We start from the raw sequence: 16082 nt of genomic DNA, 5'->3' as shown, positions 1-16082 counted from the left end.
CTTGTAATAATTGTCAGATACTAGAGAACAAAATTACTATGATGCGAAGCAGTTAAAAATGAAAATCATATGCCAACTGGAAAAGAGAAGAAATAAAAAAGATCTATGAAAATGCGTGTAACTTCAAGCTTGGTCATCAAATTTATATGAGCGAGTAAAATTCGGAAGTGTTTTCGATTCTGCATATCTTGCGACAATTGGCCTTCGACAAACATAGTCAAACTTTCGGGGCAAATTTCATCATTTAAGAGTCTATTTTAACATTTTTTTTTCTGTTTTAAGTCAATTTAAGTGTATTTTCATTAGTTCAACTATTTCTGAGTTTCATTCAAATTTGTCTACTGAATTAAGATTTCACTATGATTAAGATTCATTTAGACTCTTTAAATATTTGTTAAGGGTTTGAAAACCCTACAGACAATTTTTTGATAAATTATATTTCACTTTTTTCGTTATTTGGTAGATTCCAATATTTCTCGCATCCATTCGATAGAAATTCGATCAATACTCATTTTGTGTTACAAACAAGACCCTTTTATTGTTATTCATGTTTCTTTCATACGTCATAATACGGAACTCGAATGAAATATTTAATTAATATATGGCATGTTGATGAGTGTATTTGTATTATTTATTTAGATTTGTCAATAGTTGAAGGTGAAAATAGAGAAGCCTAATCGATGAAAGAAAGGTTGGCAACCAAGGAAGGCCCGATCATCAGATTAGTGTGTGGGTTTAGTCATCTCGATTATAAATCATACTAAATTACACTTACAAAGAATTAAAGCCTTCCCCTTTTCAACGAACCCTCTTTTTCCAACTACACAATGAGCAATAGTTCAATCAATTAGTTAGGTTCATGATGTTTTGCGCAAGATGAGAGGATTCTTTTACCACTATCACCTGATCCAATGGGTTCACACAACTGCAGGATGGTCGAATTGAGTTCTTCTTGCAGCTGGAGAGGTCTTTTTATTTTACATTTGAGAAAAGAGGACATGTTAAATACAAAAATTTAAATAAATAAAGTTGTCTCTCATCTAACATTTTAAGCTCTTAAATGGGGGAGGTTAAAAATGATACCATGGCAAGTGACTGCCCTTGAGCTCCAGCCTTATTGCCATCTAAATAAAAAATCATAGACATATTAGCCAGCACGTGAAGAAAATATTAAATAAAAGATTTTAAATAAATTTGAAAAAACTCTGAGTGGCCCAACTACATACAAGGAAGTCTTAAGTGAAATTGGATACCAGGTGAAGGATCTATTTGGAGGAAGGATAGTTTTAATCTGTCACTCAATGAACTTCTATGATTGTGCTACTCAAAAGCATTGGATGTGATTTAAATCAATGGTAGGGAGTGAGGGTATTTATACTACTCGTTGCCCTAATTTGTCATTATGTCCAAATCCTCGTCTCTCTCTATAAGAAGTCTATAAGAAATCATGATTCTTGATTGGTTTAAGGCTGTGAATTCTCAATTTCTTTGGATTTTGGGATTTTTGAATCAAATCCTACTTTTAAGAACGTATTTCTGAAAAACCCAAAAATAAAAAAAATAAAAAAGTGTGACGGAAAATTTAAAAACAACTCAAACGTTCAAGAAAATAAGCAGAAAATGAGATATTTTTATTTTGTTTTTGCAAAAACATGGAAATGTACCTGGACTCCACCAGTAAGCAGGTATAGCAGTAAGGCCACCAGCCCCTCCGTATTCCACTTTTATACAATTGATGTACATAGATTTCATGTTATCAATTTATGGCTCGTATGGGAACCCTCAAATTTTATCTTTGAAATTTGCAGATTGTTAACCTTATTCCATAGATTCCAAAATCTTTGGATCTCTGACATGAACTCCAGCTGTTTGAGTTAGTTTGATATTCAAATTTATTTTCTTATCATTCCAGTATTCTTGTATTTTCTTAATTCAAATGCAGGTAAACCATATCCACTCAAGTGTATATAATGAACATATAGAGCTATTGTTTTGACATTGAGGCCACAGCCATTTCTCAAAACTCTTTCATGGTATTAGAGCTCTTTGCTTAGTCTTTTTCTTTCTGATCCAATCCTATTACCTTCCATGGCTGACGCATCCTCTGCTTCTCAAAGTATCTCTTTTGTTGCTCCTAATCTTAGCCAACTGGTTGCTGCTAAGTTAGATGGCTTCCACTATCTGGTATGGTTATCTCAACTTGTTCCTGTCCGAAAAAGTAATGACCTGATGGGATTCATGAATGGTTTCATAAATCTGAACTGTGCCCATCTCAATTTCTCCCCGATGATCAAAGAAATCCCACCTCTGTCATTAACCTAGCATTTCTACTTTGGCACAAAAAGGACCAATTCATTTTTCGGCTAGACCAATGCTACTCTTTCTCCCCAGGTTGCTCACGCTGTTTACAGCATTACATTTGCCAAATCTGCAAGGTTTGCCTTGCCAATAAGTTTGCCTCTCAGTTTCGTTCTCTCTTGAAGCACAAACTTCAGTATCTAATTAAAGGCTTTTTCACTTGTGCTGCATGGCTTGATGATGCTCAATAGCTAGATTAGTATAAAGTTTGTTTTATGAGTTCATAGGAATAATGTTATTCATCAACAAGAGACAAGAGTAACTTATAAACTAACAATAAATCCAATTAAATGGAAGCAGGGACATGTTAATCTTGTTCCTAAGGGAGCGAGATATCCACAAAAAGGATGTTTCATGCTCTCTTATTCTCTATTTTGTTTTCTTTTCATATTGATGTCATCTTTTGGTCTCCCCAAACTCTAGACACCCATGTTTTGGATCTGCAATGATATCCCTACTCTAGGTGGAAAAAATTTAATTTTTATTTCTTTCATTTTTCTTCTTCTTTATAAATGTTGAATTGTAATAACTTGGGATCAGCCCTTCAATTTCTACTGCGTTTGTTGATCATATATGGAGTGTAAGCACTTAATAGGAAATAAATTCTTGAAATTTATGCACCTACAGTTATGTTTTCAAAGATGTAATTGATATTTTAGAATAATTTATATTCTAGTTGCCTTAATGTAAGTTTAACACCAAGTACATCATCAGCTAATTAAAATATTTATAAATGACCTCATTATTTAGGCGTTGATGGTCAACGATCAATGATTGCTCTAGCTCACTTAAATTTTTGGATCTGCCACTGCCTATAATGGACAAAGCCTATAATGGAGAAAGAGTAGTTGTACTTATCAAGGTTATCATCTGGAACTAATATTACAAATCTAGTTATCAAATAAAAAAATTAACATATAATGCTCATAACTGTTTAATTTGTAGATTTTCAGAACAATATAGATATGGAGCACATAATTTTTTTGAACGAAATCATGAAATTTGCAATTCAGAAATGATTGCATGCCCTTGTATTTAGTGTAGAAATCTAATGCGTCATCATTATGATACAGTCTATGAACGTTTGGTTATTAAAGGTATCGATCTTGCATATACTGTTTGGGTATTTAATGGAGAGTAACCAAGTGAATCAAATTTGGTCAATGTAGAAATGCTTGAGTCGAGTAGGATGTTTAGGGATTTTTATGCAGAACATGATGTAGATCCTGAAAATAGTCTTAATAGAAGAGAAAGAGATTGAAAGTTTAGTTGATGATGTTAATACTCTTTTATATCTTGGTTGCAAGGCATTTACAAAGATGACAGCTTTGGTTGCTATGTTTAAGCATAAAGATTCACATTGTTTATCAGACAATGGTTTCAATGAACTTTTAATCTTGTTCGAGACATGCTGCCATATAATAATACACTTTCAAATTCATTTTATGAGATGAAAAAACTTGTCAATACATTTAATTTTGGCTATGAAAAGATACATGCTTGCCTAAATGATTGTTGTCTATATAGAAAGGAGTTTGAGCATGCTGAATTATGTCCAAAATGTGGTTGTTGGAGATGAAAAGTAATCAATGGACTAAAAAATATAGTCAATTACATGCAGAATAACATCATTAAATATTTATTCAACATATATTCCGTTTGAAGCATTCTAATTTTAAAAAGAATATTTTCTGTTTACTATGAATTTGTGGTGTCCAAGGACATTGGTACATGTATGAGGAGGAAAACGTTGTAGCAGAAGGGAATATTGTAACAACAGACCCAAGCGCAAAGGTGAATCACTTGCCACTCTGTCAAGATCGTTGGAAGGTTTGGGTTGAGGAAGTGTATATGGGTAATTTGATCTTATACGGACGTATAGATGAAGTTTGAACTCTTAGTGAAGCCATGGGAAGTACTATTGCTTGGCCAAAGAGCAGTATTAGACTTCTTGATTAAAGTATGTCTTCTGGATTTATCACATATATGCGTGAATTTATTTCCATTTTCTTTCCATCCCAAACTGTATTTAGTGTTAGTTGGTCGTATGTATGAAGTGGTTTAACGTCAATTTTTTGCTTATTTAGGTGTGATGAAGTTGACTTTATTGCAAGTAAGCATGGAAAAGAATAATGAATGATGATGATGATAGCAGCAGCAGTAGTAGTAGTAGTAATAATAATAATAATAATAATAATAATAATAATAATAGAAGTTCTTAGATTTTGCAATATGGTTTCTAACAAGAATTTTGTAGTCATTGGTTGGTTAGCTAGTGAGATTTTGGCAGTGAGGATTATAGGTTACTTGGCTTAATTCTTAGGTTTCCTTTGGTAATTTTTTTGCTATTTGAATGGTCGAAACATGATTTTGTGATGAGGCTAGAATTCGCGTAGTGGGCAATTTGTTATGTAGGCAATCTCCATTATCGATTCGATGTTTGGTTCTTTTTCAGCACATTAGATTTAGTGTATTATCTTTTTCATCTGAGTGCTCGTTTAAAAAATTGCTTAAATGTTTTATGAATGTTTATTTGCTATTTAGTGGCTATTGACTAAAAAATCCCTACGAGACTTGTTGATTTCACAGGCCGACCCCTCTCTAACTTGTTTCTTTTTCAAGTGTCAATTGATGCAAGGCTGTAGTGGAAGTACATCATTGTTGTCGGATAGAAATTGTTCCAGTGGCAATGTTATTAACCAAGGAACATCCAATAGTTTCGAGTTAAAGTTTATATAGATCCTCGCAAAAGAAATTTCGAAACAGAAGTTCGAAAGATAATGCATTTAGATGCATCTATTGATTAAAGAGATCTTTTATCGGTTTAAATGCTCCAACTCTAGTTGACATCCTGGATAGATAATTCGTTAATATTATATCTGATATATCTATAGGAAGTCTGAAGCGCAAATATATTCGACTCTAAGCCAAAAATCTTCAAAAGAAAATGGAGGATATAAAAATGGTCTCATTTAGGAGACATATACTTTTGAAAAGTATATAGATATACCAAAATGTAAATCCTCAGAAGAGATTCAGGCATATGAAATGTTGAAAATTGAGATATCTTAATAAATTATGTTATTATTGAAAAGAAATAAAAAAAATAAAATGTCATTGCCAATATATTTGTACATAATGTACTGCTTCATTTTATAAATAGCGAGGATATTGAAATAAATTTATTGAATTGTATCGATAGTAGAAATTATTTGCCAAATAAAAGGACGTAATCCTTGATATGCATGCGTCGCTCCCATATAAGGACGTCAACTTATCACACCTATATATATTCAGAGCATGGCCTTTGCTACTAACATCCAGAGCATCGCCTTAGCATCTACTTATCACAACTGCTTATATATTTAGTCTCGTCTCGACATCAACTTCATCATAGTGGCTTATATTTCAAGTCCGCTTGCATATAAATATTCAACTATGACTTGGGTGACTGTTGTGATTACTACTAGAACATGCATTATATTATTGATGCCTAGTATGCATGTCACATCATTGTTAGCATGCCTCATGACTTATAACACTATTTTCTTTATTGCTAGTACGCATGTCATGTTATCTACATTATCATTTTATAGACATTATGTTACTTCACACTAGCAAGTTTGATACGTATCATCATTTTACCTTATTTGGAGGGGCAAATCGACAACAAATTTACTTTGTACATGTGCAGTGGATATATTGTACTGTATTACAAGTTAGTTTAGTCTATATTACGGAGATGTTGCTAAAATTTCTAAAAATTATATTCAGTATCTATATTTCAAGGCAATTCATATGTCCTTACTTATTCAAGCTCACACACATTTTCTGAGGTAATTCGTAAATCCTCACTTAGTGAAGCAGTTCATAATCTCATGGCAATTCGTAGGTTCTCCCCTATTTGGAACCAATGCATATTTTCAAGGCAGTTCGTAAATCCTTATGTGTTGGAGCTACTCATATTTCTGAGGCAACTGTAAGAACTCACCTATTTGACAGCTTATATTTCGAAGTTTGACCCGCACATGAATATGCGGCTCAGACTGTAGGCTATTGTTATACCTATAAAATTATCTCATATTGGGCCCTTCCATTGGGCTTGGACTTTGCTCATCAATGCACTTGGCCCACTCATTTTTCTATATATATGTGAATCTATTTCATTTTAAGTGTATAGATGATGTCTATGTGGAGAGGACGATGTTGAGATTCTGGTGGCGCATTTTCAACATATCTTATTTTCAGTTTAAAATAAATAAATAAATAAATCTCGCAACCCACTTTAGAGTTATTGCCTTTCACACCAAAGCTACCAATAATGGCCTGGGCAAGTTGAAGATGGGATGAGAGAATGGTGATAATCGTAGGTCGGATCAATATTCTAAAATGATCTTCTATGCTTGCACATGTTCAGGGAGTTTTTAAAATGTTTTGCATATGATTGCACATTATAATATAATCAACACATCTCGTTGATCCCATAGACAAGCTTAAAAGTCAAAATGCACATACATTTGTGTTAAAAGTATGTCAAAATTAGTCTAGTAATTAAGTTTAGCTCATTTTTATAACTAAAAAAAGAGCAAATGGAGCCCAACAAAAATCAAATTAGTCCAAGTCATCCAAACTAAGGAATTATATACACCAATTTATAGGGTTTTGACATTTAAAAAATCAAAATAATTTTTTGTAAAGTTGTAAACTATTCACATTGAGCCTGAGCTTATTCTTATTTTGTTTCCTTTAATTTTACTAGCAAGTGATGCTAGTAACGTAAAATTTAGGATTGTTGATGGTTGTGATGATTAGTGGGAGGTTGACAATGATATTTTACTATATATTATGTGAATGTGTAATTAAAAATAAATAGGTATAAAAAAAAGAGTTTTTAAATAATGATTGTCAAATAGGGGCTTAATCAAAATCTACTTTTTTTTTTCTTTTTTTTTCTCCTCCTTTTTTTTTGTTTCTTTTTTTTTATCAAAAGCTTTGTGAAAAAGCAATAGTTCGACCCAACCAACACCTAGAGGGGGCGTGAATAGGTGTTTATGGGGAATTAAAACAATCAATTAACTGATGCAACAAGTCACATCAATTATGCATTGCCTAGATTCATTCACATACTTTATCTACCTAAGTTGAATTAACGGTTGAAAAATAATTAACAGAAAGCAGTAAAAACACAACAAAATGTTGACGGAGAAAACCCAACTGGGTAAAAACTCTGGGCACAAGCCAGAAGAGATCCACTATAGAAGATATTGACTTACAGTACGCCAGACATTATTGATTCTAATAATATTCTGACCTCCTTACTGTATCGACCACAGCTATCCTGGATTTTGCAGATCTGTGCCAAAATCCCAGCTTTGAATATCTTCTACCTCCTGTGAATCACCAAGCACTCCAGCTCTTCAAGCAATTTCCTTTCCGAATCTTCAAACAGATGATCTTCTGGAAGTTTATATGGAAATATGAAAGGGTGTTTTGGTTTTGTGAGGGTTGATGTTTTTATTCAAAGAACCATAAGAATCAAAGATGAAAAGCATGAATTTATTTTGGCTCTTGATCCTTTGGAAGTTGAGAGGAATTGTAGTTTTAATGTTTGCCAAAGGTACAATAAGAAAATTGGACGTTTTGTTTATATAGTAGGTCGAATTTGGTAATATAGGGCGTTAAAAATTCGCGAGGCATTAAAATTACCAAAGGCCAGATAACAGTCGCTCGAGCGAGGTCCTGGCGAAACTCGAGCGACGTATCTTCGCTCAGGCGATAGACCAGCGAAACTCCAGCGAGGTCAGTTCTGCAATTTTGGCTCTATCAAGGTCAGGGCGAAACTCCAGCGACATCAACGCCCCGTTTGCATCTTCAAAGCATCCCACTTTACCCTAGACCTATGCTATGACCTTTACTAAATTGTAACTTTAGTCCCTGAACTATTTGACCTGTACAATTTAGTCCTTGACTTTACAATTTTGACAAATAGGTCCTTTGGTCACAGATTGCCAATTACACATTTTCCTAACACTTTGTAAAAAAGAAACCCTTAACAAGGTGGGGGAACACCAAGGACAGTTCCTGATTTTCCATTTTTCTTTATTTTCTATTGAAATTAAGTCATTATTTAGTTTAGCTAAAATCAAATTTTTAGTAGATTTTGATATAAGTTGATGAAAAGTGTTGTTGGAAAGTTGATAAACATTATGAATTCCATAAATTAAATGATTAAAATTACTTGTTCATTTTAACTTAAATTTGTATCAACTTTTTAACTTAACGAAATGAGTAATGTTATTCATATTCTGATCTACAGTAATCATCCTTGTGTGACAATTTGTTATTTGAAGTATCAAATTATTTTTTGAGGCAACAAGATTATAGGAAATTAACACCTCACATTACATGATGTCATATAGGATGATTACTGTAGTTGTTGACTATGAACTGCATTATTCGGATCGAATAGGAGATAAGTATTTAGCCATTTTTTCAATTAAAACATGGGGTAGAATATAGATTTTTATTTGCACATTTGATAAAAAAAAGTGAGTGCCATCACTTTGCAAATTTAGAAGAAACCAAACCAAATCATTAGTCCAGGTCAAGACCTCACATGATAGAATAAAAATCTAAAGAGCAAATCATGCCAACAACTATGATTCTTGAAAGTCTGTTTACTATCCGATTTAGTCCTTAAGTGCCAAATTAATATATTAAAAGCAACAACTCACTTTTTAATAGTTTCTAGATGGTTATTTAAACAGTCCAATTATCCTAAGTTGAATTACCGCAGTTTGTACGATGAAGCAATAAAAAACACCATGATTGTTGACGGAAAAACCCCAATTGGGTAAAAGTTTCAAGACCAAGCTAGTTATCTCTACGGTAGATAATGACCTTTACAGTTAGACGTTGTCTAGCCAACTTTATTAGATTTTCCAATCTACTTCTTGTAATCTCCAAGATACTGTTGTCTCTTCCAGCTTCCTGATCTTGTACAATTGTATATTCCAAGTGAATCCCAATAATCTTCAATTTTTGTGCTTTTCCTCTACTTGTAGTCCACCCTTCCTCAATTTTCAGTAGCCTCTAAAGTTCCAATAGAGAAAGTACCTTCATTACAGTGTTAAAAAAGCCTGGTGTTTTGGATTTAAGGATATGATGTTTTCCTAAGTATGTGGTAATAGGATCTCAAGAAAGAATGTAGTGAATCAAGGTATGAACAGGCTCTTGGATCTTCAAAGAATGATATGAATGTGATATGCAAGAGAGGCACAATGTACAACCACGTTTGAGAAACGTGCAAGACTTGGGTATTTATAGTTACAGATGTTTATGTATTATAGGCTGTGTAAAACTTTCCAAAATCACAAATTAGGGTTGGCCGAATAACACCATCGCTCGAGCGACCCTCCAGCAAGAAACGAGCGACAGCGTTTCCCTCAAGCGAAGTCCGGGCGATAGGCGAACGACGACCATTCTATTTTTGCTACTCGAGCAATGTCTTGGCGAGCAGCTAGAGAAAATGCCGTGTTTCTTCTTTCTTTATTCGAGGCTCGAACCTTAACTTACCTAAATCATCTATACAAAATTGTACATAACTCCTTGACTTTTCACATGTTCAATTTAGTCCTTATTGTTCACAGAATTGTCAATTACATAAAACCTAACAATTTTTGTAGACTCAATCAAATAATAATGACCGTAATTTCCCCCAATCTCCAAGATTTATGGAGTCCCACCTTCGACAAACGTTGGAACATTCTGATATGAAAAGTTGGAAAAAAAATTGGAAATGGTCCTCAACTTGTTTAATCTTATTTTTATATTTAGCTCTTGTTTAAGCCCCATTATTTTTATCAAAATACATTTTCAAAGGTAATTTGACCTTATTTCAACCACGCATTTTTTTATTAAAATAATATTATACGCAAATTTAGAACTTTTCTTTATTTTTTAATCACAAATTTCCCATCAATATACTATTCAAAAATGAATTCTTTGACAAAAATGGGGCTCAAACAAGGGTTTAATAAAAGGTTGAGTTCAATTTATTTAAACAAGTCGTACATAGATTTATATGTTGCAACCCTTCAAAAATTTGATAATCTAAGTATAAAAATCAGTTTGAACATAATTTTTACTTGACCATGGATAACATCTGGTTAAGAAGTTAATAGATCAAGATCACAAATAAATTAGTCAATTGAAGTCAATTTAACTAAACAAAAAACTAGAGAATGTTGTGCCTGGTCAAATCAAAAGAAATCAAGGTAAGATGCATTTGTATTTATTGGGAAACAAAAATCCAGCAAAACTGAAAAGAGAAAGATAAAAACATACGTGCTATTGTTCTTTTTCTTCTTCTCTTCTGTTTCCAAACGATGTCCAAATAGCCTCTTTAATAACTTTCTCTGACGAGGCTATTTGATGTATTCTAGGATTCAGTAACAGTAAATGCTATAATCTCTCTTAGTAGCATGTTATTTCAAATACTCAGTACTAAACATGTCATAAATGTTGATTTATTGTGTTTATCGCGTTCAACAACTTCTCATAATTTTCTACTTTTAATGCTAGCAAGCATCCCATAAATGGACACATTAATTTTTCCATCTACTCTTTATTAAAGTTTTTACACATTGATAGGTTTATTATACTTTCCAACTCCAACTGACATAAAAGAAATTAAAAAGAATTTAATCTAAGATCGATAGGCTTATTTAATTTTGTATCGTACATTTTTCTCTACTTTTCTCATCAACTTAAATTGATAATGCATTTATAAGACATTTTTTCCCCTCATTCTCTATTTGCTATTTTCCTTTGCCCTCTTATAACAATGATTAAAATGTGAGACTTAGGGCATGTATATCGAAAGTAAATTTTATATGTTCTGTTAGTAAAACGTAGTTTTTAAAATTATGTTCGATGAAAAAGTTTAAAATTTACTTTTCATTTCTTTTTAAAGTCAGTTGAACATGTTCTTTTGCATATGACATAAAATCATGCTATAGAATTATGGAAAGAAGGTAATTTCTTAATTAGAAATATGTAAAGAAAATAATTATGATTAAAAAATGAATTTAGTCATGGATTAAGGAGAAAGTTTAATTCTTAAATTGAAACTTTTGGGGGGGGGGGGGGGGGGGGAATAATTATCAGGTTGGTACTTGATCGTTGCTTTTATGGTTGGTATATAGCACCAATTTGGTTTACATAAAAATAAAATTTTCAGTATATTTTGTTAAAGAATAATGTAATGTACGATTGAAAAGTTATGAATTCTGTAAAATGTGTGGTAAAATTTTAATTATTGAATTTTGACTTAAATTTTATGCTGAATAAAGAGTAGACAATTAATTTTGACAACATATTTCATAGGATTCATAACTTTTTAACCACATATTTTATCAACTTATATCAAAATTTACTAAAAATTTAATTCTAATTCCATCAAACTTGATCATAATTGTATCTCTTGTACATAAGTAGTATATAGAATTAAATAATATAACAAGTAAAATATGATAATTTCTTTTTCTTTTTTGTAATGACAGTACTGTCTAATTCTTACCCATATTAACTTTCCTGCACATTTTCTTCACATTTTCCTATTTTCACACACACAGAGACTGGCACTCCTTTTGCGGTACAAATATAAAGCATAAACCATAAACATTATCTTAAGCATCGCCAATCTTACATCAAAATTTATCCTAGACCTTTCGAGCTTGTTTACAAGATGGGCTTGAAGATTTCATATGTGCTTTCTCTCTAACTTTTCTATAGTCTATGCTTTTGCACCTGTCTCTTTGGAAGGTAAATGCTCTAAAATCTTGTCTATTTTACTTAAGAGTTCTTAAATAAAGCTAGATCTTTGTTAGTGTTTCTCTTTTCTTTGACATGTCTTGACATGTATAATGATTTACCTTGTTTCTCTGCTGTATCCTTATGGGCTTTTGTTTTGCATCATTTGCACGTATCGACTCTTTGGTGTCTATCAATTTTTGGGCTTTCTCAATCAAGAGTGGTGAGGTTTCGAATCCTAGGAGTCTGGGATATGATTTTGGAGAAAAATTTACTTCCTGTGGAGTAAGTGAGTTTGTGTGGGTGTCTGAGAGAGAGGTTTTTCATTTTGCTACTATGTTTTCTCAGGTCTACTACTAAATGGAAACTTTGAAGAGAAACCAAAGCCTACTGACATAAATAAAATAGTGCTCCAAGGTAAATATGCATCGCCCAAGTGCAAAATCAATGGCTTAGTTGAGTACATCTCCAGTGGGCCACAGTCGGTGGAATTTACTTTCCAGTAGCGCATGCCATTCATGCTGTGAGACTTTGAAACAATGCCTCAATTTCCTCAAAAATAGCTCGGCATATGCACTTACATTTGGTACCCAGGAACTTATGCCCAAGACCAGGTCTTGAGCGTGTCGATACTCCCTCAATCTGAAGATCTCCCTTTGCAGACTCTATATATTAGTAATGGTGGTGAAACTTATGCTTGGGAACTCAGAGCCACTTCTAATTTAGTGAAGATGATTTTTCATAATCCTGGAATGCAAGAGGATCTTGCTTGTGGACCTCTCCTAGATGTGGTTGCTATTAAAGAGCTTTTCTCTCCAAGGTTCACCAAAGGTAATTATTTACTATTCGTGACTAGTTTGAAATTGTTTTCATATTCTAGCATCGGCTTAATTGATCCAGTAAACTTGTGTTCCACTTTATATGAGTTACATACACAACAAAACACATTCTGCAATCTCTAGGATGGCTACATGTTTAATGTTACATATCAAGCATAAATTGTTGCTAGTAATGAAGCTTAAGAAAGGCTTAAGCAGCAAATGGACGACTTCGGGCTAATTTTGTCCCAAATTCTTGCAACTATCTTAGTCAAGAATTATGATTTTGAGGAGGGTCCTCATCTCTTGATCAATTCTTCTCATGGTGTCCCAATTCCCCTCAAATAGAAAGATTTGACATCCCCACTTCTCGATTTGATCATCGAATCTATTAAAGTCATCAAATTCATATACTCAAAGTATTTCAACGTCCTCTTCGGACGAGGGGCAGTAAAACTAGTTGCAGGAAAAGAGTATGCCATAGCCCTAGTAATCAACAGCCCCCAACTAGGTCTATAATCTTGTATTCACTATAGGAGATGCAAAGAATAATTGCCATAAATCAATGATGATCAAAGCATTTGCTGCTAAAGGAACAGTGAATGCTCCCTTCAAATCTGAAGGAGAAGGAAAGTTCAAGACTTTCAATTTCCAATTCAAAGCAATCTTGTATAGGACCGGATTAAGCTTCTTTAGCCCCTTTTACCACACCTGGACCAACGACTATAGGACTCTTTGGGTCCTAACCTCGAAGAAGTTCGGTCCTGCTGCTTAGATTTCAATCTATTTGCATCAAGCTCAAAGAACGTATGTGCTGATGAGTAATAGAGAATTATAGCAATGGTCATTTGTCATCTTTTGTAATGTAGGTTAAACATTAATGAGGCAGCCTACAATTCCAATATGTGAGAAGTACTAAGTATTTGCTGCTTTCCGTTTGCTTCATGTCGCTTTCAGTTGAATTCTTGTTGCCTCAAATACGTGGTATACAAAAAATAATTTGATAACTAACATATTATTAATCTGGCCAAGTCATTCTGATAATACTAAGTTAGGCTTCGTCTTAAAATGCATTTTAACATGATAGCAAAGTGGGATTTCCATTCAAGTCTCATCATTACTCATTTATGTAAATTGTTCGAGTTTGATGAAAATAAATTTGGTCTACAATAGAGAAGGTTCTTGTTCGCAAAATCGAATTCATAAAGAACCTATAACAACCATTTGTAGAAAAGCAAATTAACATGAAGAATTTCACCACAAAGGTCCGAATGTTCAGCTTTAAGCCTACTCACCCGTTGAGCATCAACAAGTAGATTATGTTCAATTCTACTATGAAATCACCAAGAAATAGTACAAATGTATAAGATTTCTTTAGATCTGTCTCGCCTCTCTTTCAAACACAAAGACAAATTAATCTCTACAATTTTCTCTCACTGATCATCTATCAAAAACAATTACAATCAAACGTTTCAAGAGACTTACAGAGCAAGACATCAAGATTTTGGAAAAGAACTGGCCAAGCAAACCCTAGAACTTCACACAGAAGAAAAACACAATCAATATATATATATATATATATATATATATATATATATATAACCATGGATCAAACGACTACGATTCTAGTAGATGGAGGGTCTAGATCAAAAATATCTAAAGAGACGAAAGTCGTGCTACTAAAATGCGATTTGGTAACTGATGATCACGGGCCAAACATAATCTCCAATCAGCCCAAGTAAAAAAACAACCCAACACTAGAAGACTAGAGCCCAATGAATAGTGAAGCATCAGACCCATATCCAACAATCTCCACCTTGATGAACTATTCATGGATCATTTTAAGTGGAATCAAACATTACTAGCAAGTTTCATTTGCTCAAAAATACCTATAAAAAATGGGAATTTAGTAAAGATTCAAAAAATAAAATAATAAGGAAAACTTACTAATCGATTTTCTTTCATTTAGAACTGTTAAGTAATTCTTAAACTTATTCAAAGCTGGAATTTTTAGTGCCGATATCAGATGGATTATAATTGTTGGAATTTTCACCAGATTTATTATACTTGCTTCAGCCATGTTTCTTATAGAGTAGAACTTAGTATCTACATGTTTAGTTCTATCATAATATACAGGACATTTAATAAGCCCTTCAGCCAAAGTCCTTCTTTCACAGCATCACATGCTACAATATATTCAGTTTCGATGGAGGATAAGGCTACAAGCTTTTGTAGTTGAGATTTCCAACTTATACAACCATCACAAAGAAAAAAACATAAGGAGAAGTAGATCTTGTTTTATCTAAATCATCTGCAGGGTAGGAATCAGTATATCTTTTCAAAATCACCACTTCATTATTCCTTTGAAATTTTAAGCCTAAGTCAAGTGAATCCTTTAAGTATCTTATCATCCATTTTATTGCTAACCAGTAAGTTTCACCTGGGTTAGCCATAAATCTATTCAAAATATTAATACCACGAGCTAAATTAAGTCTAATACTCACAAGATATATAATTGAGCCAAATGCATTTATATAAGACATTTTTCTCATCCTATCAAATTTTTCATTAGTTTGAGGAGATTGTCATTTCGTAGTTAGAAGTGCAACAGGTAAAGATAAAAGTTTACTTTCAATCATAGAGAATTTTGTAAAACCTTTTTCACATAGGTAAATTGATTTTCATAGAGTACACAATTGCTTCTATCTCTTTTTATTTCCATTCCTAAGATTCTTTTAGTTTGTCATAGATCTTCATTTCAAATTCAACTTTTAATCTTGATTTAATAGAATCAATTTCCGCTCTACCATGACATGCAAGAAGCACATCATCAACATATAGGAGTAAAAGATAGAATTAGGTCCACCAGAAACTTTGAAATAGATACATGAATCAAAACTGCTCTTAGAGAATCCCATGTTTTAAATATATGAATTAAATTTATTATACCATTGGTTAGGTGCTTACTTCAAACCATAAAGTGACTTCTTTAAAAGATAAACTTTTTCAAGTTTAGAGTTCAGTTCAAAACCTTTGGCTGATTCATATAAATCTTTTCATCAAGGTTATTAGTTAAAAATGCAGTTTTGACAT

At 32.8% G+C, this 16082-nt stretch overlaps 1 pseudogene; it reads left to right on the top strand.

Annotated features, from left to right (window-relative positions):
- Nucleotides 1–1652: 1652 nt before the first annotated feature.
- LOC111378810 lies at nucleotides 1653–13764 on the top strand (annotated as a pseudogene).
- Nucleotides 13765–16082: the final 2318 nt, after the last annotated feature.

This window comes from Olea europaea, chromosome 3, assembly GCF_002742605.1.
Source record: "Olea europaea var. sylvestris chromosome 3, O_europaea_v1, whole genome shotgun sequence".
NCBI lineage: Eukaryota > Viridiplantae > Streptophyta > Magnoliopsida > Lamiales > Oleaceae > Olea > Olea europaea.
This window is presented reverse-complemented; position numbering and strand designations above follow the sequence as displayed.